Raw genomic sequence first — 8,452 nt, 5'->3', positions numbered from 1 at the left:
GCCACCTTTCCGAGGCCTGCACAGGGATGACTCTTATGTAATGGGCCAGTTTCCCCAGTGGGGAAGCACACAAAGCCATCCTGATGTGTGGCTATTGTTGGCATCTTACAAGCTACAGGAAGTCAGGTGCAAGCAGGGCTGACTGTGCTACAAGAGTAAAAACAACAACAACAAAAGAAACAGCATGGACTTGTCTTGGAGCTCCAGCCAGAGTAAGGAAGAGACTTCATAAAGAAGGTACGGGTTCTGAGTTGGGCAAATTCAAGCCAAAGAGGTAGTTCTAAACAAGGTGGCTAACTAAAAGGGAGGCCCTGTTAAGAGGTCCTAAAAGCATGGTTATGGAGGAGTAGGTCTAGAAAGTTCAGTCAGTACTTGGCAATGGCTTAGTCTTGTCCTGCTAAGTTTAAACCTCAACTTCCTACTCTCTCCCATTCTCTCCCAGAACTCCTAGTCCAAGCACTCAGCACTGACAGAAAGTAATACTAGCAGACTAGGTATGAGTTGGTACCTGTTGCACACTGCATTCTGAAGAGCACAAATGTTTGCACGTTTGTGTCATATGCTAACTATAAAGTTTACAGGTCTAAAAGACAAATATCTCACAAGTGACAATGATAACATTTACAGTTCTCTTAATGGCAAATGTCACTCAACTAATTGATTTTTACAGAGTACTTTTGTTGATTTTTGCTGGTCTTGTGACTGACTGAAGAGCTGTTCAATGACCAACACTCCACAGAGGCAATTTTTTTTTGTGTACTAGTCCTGGGGCTTGAACTAAGGGCCTGGACACTGTCCCTGAGCTTTTTTGCTTAAGCTGCTTTACCACTTGAGCCACAGCTACACTTACAGTTTTTTTAGTGCTTAATAAGAAATAAGAATTTCACAGACTTTTCTGCTCAGGCTGGCTTTGAACCATGATCTTCAGATCTCAGCCTCCTGAGAAGCTAGGATTACAGGGATGAGCCACTGGCGCCCAGCTTTAGAGGCACATTTTAGACAAGACAAAATTTCCAAGTCACAGGAATTGGCAGGAAATTATTTTGAACCCAGTATCCAAAAGTGGTTCCTGTCTCAACGATACGTGCTCAGATACTCACACTGACATGCAGAGCAGTTTCTCATTTGTTTTTAAACCAACAAATTCCTGAGCCACGACATTAAACACAGTTACCATACGATCCAGCAATTCTATCTGTACCTACAGAGAAATGAAAACACATCCACACCAATAGTTACAGATTAATGTTGATAGCAGCATTGCTCTTAATAACCAAAGAGCAGAAACAAGCCAGACTTCCATCAACTGATGAGCAAATACACAAAATTCTGCACAATTGAATCTTCCTTGGCAATAAAAAGGAATGAATTACCTCTGGTCACAATATTACATCTGTCCAAAGTCTATTGGTCTGAGCAATCAGAGATTCCAAGTGATTCAGGAGGAGAAACCATAGATCTGACTTGTAATGGAAGGAAAGTCAAAGGATTTTGACTTGTAGCCATCTAAATCTGCCATCATGGGGAATCCGATTTCATGGTGGGGGGAAATATATTGAGTTTAACTTGGCCTCACATCCACACAGTTCACTAAGAGCCCTCAGGTGTCCTGTGGACCCCTGCTTGGTTCAGTCCTTTGAGAAAGTCAGAACCCTGGTGCATAAAAGGAATGACTGCCCCCAGTGAAAGGGAGCCTGGATTTAGAGCAAGGCAAGAGTCCTAAACAACAAGAGCAAGGGCTAAGAACCCCAGAGCACACTTCCAATTCCTTCTAAATGTTTCCACTGCCTGCATGAAACTCAAGTTTGGTGTGCTCAGCAGTTGCTATCCCGAGGCTTGTGGGACAGGCAGGGACTGGGAAAGAGATTCCAAATAATGCTGTTGGAGTTCTTCCCAGACCCTTGTATTTGAAATGGGCCCTGTGGGATCTGGAGGTGTGGTTCCTGGGATCTAACAGCTGTGGCCTCTGCATTGCTTGGCAAACCTGTGCCGCCTTTCCTCAAGCAAACAACCTTGCAGCAGGCCTGGTGCACAGACCTGGGAACACAGAGGCATCTGAATCACAGATGGCTCTGCAGAGTGGAGCCCTGCACTGGCACATGCAGACCTGAACCCATGATAAACACACGCATGTGGAATCATCCCCAATCTGTGTGAACAGCCCCTGTAGTCCTCATCACCAAGGCCACAAGCTTGGCAGCCTAGGTATGGAAAACTGGGTATGTGACACACCAAGGCAGGGGTCATGTCTGGGCAGGGCAGGAGTTTATTCTGATGGTCTAGGGCATCTTGTTTCTCATCCCAGCCCAAGTGATGATGATGATGTCATCGGCAGCAAAAAAACGGTAATAGTAACGGCTGCTTTAAATATTCAAGCATTATCAACTCACTCTTTCAAACAACCCTGAGGTGGGACTGCTATTAGTCACATATTGCAGGTAAGAAATCAGAGACACACAATTGAGTTACTTGCTTACACGCATCCAAGAGAGTAAGTGATGGCAAGGAGACTTGAAAAACAGATTACATGCCTTCAATCACGCCATCTTAACCTGGTTAACCTCAGACTATATATACCTCTTCAGGCAAGTGGGTTCTGTTTCGGCGGCTTCCCTGATAGGTTAGTTTCAACAGACTGGATGGCTGAAAATAGTAGAAGTGGATTCTCTCACCATTCTGACAGAAAGCCATTCAAGTTGCGCTCCCTCTCTCTTTCTCTCTCTCTCTCTCTTTCTCTCTCTCCCCCCCTACCCCCTCTCTCTTTCTCCCCCCCCCACCGTGGGCTCCATGGGAGTCCTTCTTGCCTCTTCGTGGCTTTTGGTGGCTGCCAGAATTCCATAGCTTTCCTGGCTTATAGATGTATCACTCCAATCTCTAATTCCACCTTCATGACCATCTTCCCCAAGTGCCTGAGTTTTCCCTATACCTCTGTTTCTCTTCCAAACAGGAAACCTGTCTGGATTTAGGTTCTTCCCTGATCTAAGATGACCTCATCTGAACTAATGACATCTGCAAAGCCCCTATTTCCAAATAAGGTCACATTCAGGATCAGAAAGGGCATCAACTTGGAGGTACAATTCAAGTTAGTATATTTGTGAGCAAAACTGGGGTATCTTCACCACAAAGAAGAAAATAATGATTTCGATGCATCAGTTCTACTTTCTGTCAAACTGAAAAGACAAAAGATGGTCTGGTTCTACACACCTGTTATCCCAGCTAACGGAGTGCACCGGTGAGGAGGATCACCTTCTGAGGTGAGCCCAGGCAAAAACAATAACAGAAGCACAAAAGAGCTGAGGGAGGGTGTTGCATGGCTGAAGTGGTGGAGCGCCTCCCTAGCAAATGTGAGAGCCTGAGTTCACAAGCTAACTACTGCAGAAGAAGAAAAAGGGACTGAATAACAGACCTGTTTGTTCCATTCTCTGCCTTCTACTCTCACCTTCACAGGCTGGCTTGTCATTGTGCTTCAATCCAGTCACCTATCCACAACCTCTGTGGGCAAATTTATAAATAGGAAATTACATCTGCACATAAATATATCCCAGAGATCAGGGTGCTCAGAAGACAAGGTCAGACACATTCATTTTCTGTCCCTTCCTATGTATGTTTGCTTCTTCAGTATCCAAAATGGGGTCCCCCTCGAGGCCAGAGAATGCGATGCACATCTTTAATGTTCACTGTGGGAACCCTCCCTCCTTGGGCTGGTAGACCTTCCCCCCAAAGAACTCCCCTCTGGTTCTAAAACTTTTCCTTTCAAACAATCATACCATGCCCAAAGAATCTGAATACTTTAATATTCTATTAGCACAGGTAGCCAGAATTGGACCCTCTCAAGATGATATTGCCTAATCATAACACACTGCGTGTGTGCTATGGACACATAAAAGGTATAGAAATATTCAGCATGGTGTGAGCTGGTTTTGGAGGTCAAGACAGTTCCTCTGAGGAACTGAATTTCACTCAAAAGATCTTGAAACATGAGGAGCATTCATCAAGAAGCTCAAGATACAGAGAATAACAGACAAAGGCCCAGACCTGGGAAACATAGGTTCTTCATACTCAAAAAGTCGACAGGAGCTGAGGATATAGCTCAGTGGTAGAGAGCACGTCTCGTATGAGTGAAGCCCTGGGGCTGATCACCAGCACCACACACTCAAAAGATTTTACCCTTATCTCTATCTGGCTATCTATCTATCTATCAAATTATCTCTGTGTGTATGTTTTACAACAGAATTTTTAATGGGTGCTCAGTAGTCTATCGAATCTGCCATAATGGATTCATCCACTGTTCTCCTGTTGGAAACACTGTATTGTCATAAACAAAGCTGAAATGAAGATCCTTCCATGCTTTCTATTATTTCCTTGGCATAAATTACTGAATATATCAGAAAATTACTGAGAAAAGGCGACACATCATTCACGGCTTTTGACATAAACCACCAACTCAACCAATTCTCAAGATACGATAGGATAATATAAAACATGTTGGTTTTCAACTTATGGCTACACTATAATGTAGTGTTTGAAATTATTACCTAATTATTACTATGCAATAATACCCGCCAGAAATAAAACACAACTCCACAAACCACAAACCCTGGGGCACACTCCACACTCGGAAGCATCAGGCCACTACGGACGGCTGCTGAGCCTCCCTCTCTTCTCCCAGGTGTCCTGGCAGTGATTCTATTCCTGCAGCTGCCATTGCTGATAGGAAGGAAAGATATATGAAGCAGGAAAAACCCATAATTTCTATGTTTTTTAAAAAAACAACATAGATTCCAGGGACTCTCTGAACTAGGCTAATTTCCATTTTCTGAGAACTCAATAACCCTCTCCAATACAGAGAAAACCAAACCAAAATACAAGCTCCCCGGGGGATTCTGCTCACATGGCTGCAGCGATTTAATGGCAGAGTGGAAACTTCTCCCAGGCTTAAGCACACGGCTACCCAGGCCTTTGCCCCCTGTGAAGCACTGAATCAATTGTATCTGTCCAAACACACACAGGAGGCTCCTCTGTTGCTTTGCCTTATTTTTCCCTGAGGTTGCTCACCCAGTCACAAAGTTGAATCAAAACAACTCCTTCCAATGCCCCATAATGCTACTGGCACTCCTCATTACTGAAGGAGTTATGGCACATTACTGACGACGTTTCTGGGTTTGCATTTGTACTTTGAACTGCCTAAATGCAGTCATTCTGAAGCCCAGAAATCAGTTTTGAATGTGGCCTTTTCTCCTCCCCCTTCTCCCAGCTCCTTTTCATGATGAAACTACAGAGTCCTAATATTCCCTCCAAGCTCCTTAGCTTCCCAGAAGCCATCCTCAGCATGGCTGTTACTAGGGAGGTGGGGAGAGGAAAGGCCACAAGGAGTTGACCATGTGTTATGGGCATACCCACCCCGGCTTCCGGCCCCTGTTTCTGGGTCAAAGACACCCAGCCCCTCTCTGCTTCATGTGTCTATGGGGACATCAGAGAGCGCAGCACTCACTGCAGAGTCTGCAGTGGCAAAGCCGCTCCTGGTCGACTTCAGAGTAGCCTCAGTGCTACAGAAAGATGGCTTTATAGGCTAATAAGGAGAACAAAGGAAAGGTGAATAACTCAAATAACCCACACTCAAACTGCATGCACCTAGCACAACTTCTAGTTGTCAAGTGGACCAGGAGCAAGCAAAAAGAACTAGAGATGGGTTGGAAGGCAATAAGGACCTTCCCCAGTGGTAAGTTCTGACGCTGAGTTTTTGAAATGTTCAAGTGTCTGGACTAATTCCACACTGAATCGCGTTCATCTGCAAAGCCAGGCAGCAGGGGCAGGCTCCCACAGGGAACCTGCAGACACAAAGAGTCTGTCTACTCCCCTGTCCCTTGCGCTGTTTTCTAGAACATCTGGAGGTGTGCCTGGGAGGAGGGTAGATCTGAACATGACTCACCTGACAAGCCTGTGGGCCAGGTTTTCCTGTGTAGGCAGCAGACCTCAGGGCTGGCAGGGCTTCAGGTCCACAGAAGTGCTTGCTGTTGGAGAGGCAATCTGAACACACTGGTCTACATCTTTTCCCCATGCCCTGGCATCTTCTATGCAAGAGCAGCGGGTTTCCCCTTCCTCCAGATGGCCAGGCTGAGCTGGAGAGGAGGAGGTGGCCATTAAAGAGTAAGGAGCCAGGCAAGAATTGAAGCTCAAAGCCCTTCCTGGGTAACTGAACTGTCCTTTGGATATCTCAGCATACCAGAAAGCCAGGCCGCACGCAGTTCTGAGATCCGAGGCACAGGGTCAGGTGGGTGGCTGTCCTGTCCTTATGAACATCTCCAGGTCACCTTCCACCAAACTGCACAACTGGAACTGGCCCATGGCCTCACCAAGGGAGGACTTCTTCCCAGGGCTAAGGATGCTACCTCTGTGTCATTAAAGCCTTCCAGAGTGAGCCAAAGCCCAAGCATAGCCCTCAGGGTCCCATAGTGCGGCGACCTGTGCAGAGACTTTCTGTCCCAGTGAGGGCCACCATCAGTCATCCAGCCAAATGCAGCTGACCGTTAGCTGAGGCAGGGATGGAGCCAGGGCAGAGGCTCAGCTTCAGACTTGGCTAGGCCAGGTTTAAATCATGGCTCAAGGTGATGTAGAAGTCATTTAACCTCTAAACCTGTTCTCTTATCTGTAGAACCAGGAAAAACAATAGCCTCCTTTCAGAATCATTGCCTGAATGAAAGGAGATAATAGTCGCAGTAGTTAGGCTGAATAAGTAGCTCTACCTTGTCATCCATCCATTCAAACAGAACCATCTCGAGTACTTTCTCTATAGTAGGCACTGGGCCAGGGGCTAGAATATGGAGAAATCGGACAAGAAAACAACATATAGGCACTCAGTGCTGTCCAAATAAGAGACCTCTGAAGAAGAAATCCAGGAAAGCCTCTTAGAAGAGGTGGCCCGCATGGGCCAGAAAAAAGAGGACAGGTGGGAGAATAGAGTGCCCTGGGCAGAGGAACTGCACATCCCCAACTCTGGCGAGTGACAAGTCTCCAGTCGAGAGACCCTTGGGCTGCCTAATCCCATGGGAGCCAACTGTTCCCTCCATGAAGTTGTGAAGATCATTGATGTGTCTGTCTGTGCATATAACATCTGATGCAAACACACAGGTGATACCATTAAGTTCCAAGGCCGCTGAGCTGCTGTTTGTGGAGGAAGCACTTGCTGACGGTGAACATCTGTAGCCTAGAGGAATCGAGGACTGGTGGATGGAAGGCAGTTTCCAATTTAATAACAATTTTACTCACTGGAGTAGAGCTTCTGTTCTGCCCCGAGGTCCTCAAAACCATGCTAATTTGCACACAGCGGAGATACTGCTTTTTTTTTTTACCCAGAGCAGAAGATAATAAATAGATGAGGATAGAAATTCTAATTGGATAAAGTTACTTCGATTACAAGAGAAAATAAAAACACTCCAAATGACACAACTTCACGTATTTCTGAAGAGTGCATCCAGCCAAAATACTCAGCCTACCAGGCAAGATAACTGGCAGGCTGATGTTTAGTGACTCATCTTTCTTCGTAAGGCAGAGTCAAGACTAGAGGTTAAGAGACATGTTTTAATTTAATAAACCATCTGTAGCAGATACACGTTTTTCAGGTTGGTATCTGGCCTCCCTGAATAAGTGTTTCTGCAAGAAGGTATAGCACATCTCTAATTAAAATCTAAATTGCATTCAAGACTTTCCCATTCAAAGAATGCCATTCTGCCTGGCAAAGACATAGTCTACTGAATTGTGAGGTGATATTTAAAAGCTCTTTTAAAAGCTCTTTTACTCGTCCCTCTTCTATGCCTCATTTCCCATTTTCACCTGGGTGAAAGTGAGTAACCTTGTTATGATGATCATCAGTATGAGTCTCATCTCTCCGCCCAGCAGACAGAACGACACTTCATAAAAATAGTCAGAAATCTTCAAATGAATCATCCTATCTGCAGCATAACAATAGCATAGCAATACAACAGATTTTCAGAGAATGGGTGAGAAAAAAATGTAAGCACATAGCCAATTAAGTCTCCATTTAGAATAGCAACTCCAGACTTTCAATGTCCAGCAGTTCAGCAGTTCTCAATCCTGTGTGTACAATACAGTCACCTGGAAATGACCAAAATAGACTAAGGAATAACTAAAAGCAATACATTTCCAACATTATTCAGAACGACCAAGCATTGTTCAGTAATTCCAGGAGATACAGGTTCAGTAAGATCTGCAAGTCAGTGAGTAGGATTGTACCGCTGTTAAATCTCTTGGCTTTGATAACTGCACTATGGTTATGAAAGATGTTTCCAGTTGGGAAAGCTGGCAGTGGGACTTACAGGGCTGATTTGTACAATTCTGAGTCTTTTTTGAAGTCTGAAAATATTTCAAAATGAAAAGTTTTAAAAGATACAAAAGAGAAAGTAACTGGGAGGAAAAACTCACTCAGAAGCTTTAT

The sequence above is a fragment of the Dipodomys ordii genome, unplaced genomic scaffold (assembly GCF_000151885.1).
Source record: "Dipodomys ordii isolate 6190 unplaced genomic scaffold, Dord_2.0 Scaffold10, whole genome shotgun sequence".
In the NCBI taxonomy this organism is placed as follows: Eukaryota; Metazoa; Chordata; class Mammalia; order Rodentia; family Heteromyidae; genus Dipodomys; species Dipodomys ordii.
The sequence above is the reverse complement of the archived record's forward strand: the minus strand, read 5'-3'. Positions refer to the sequence as shown.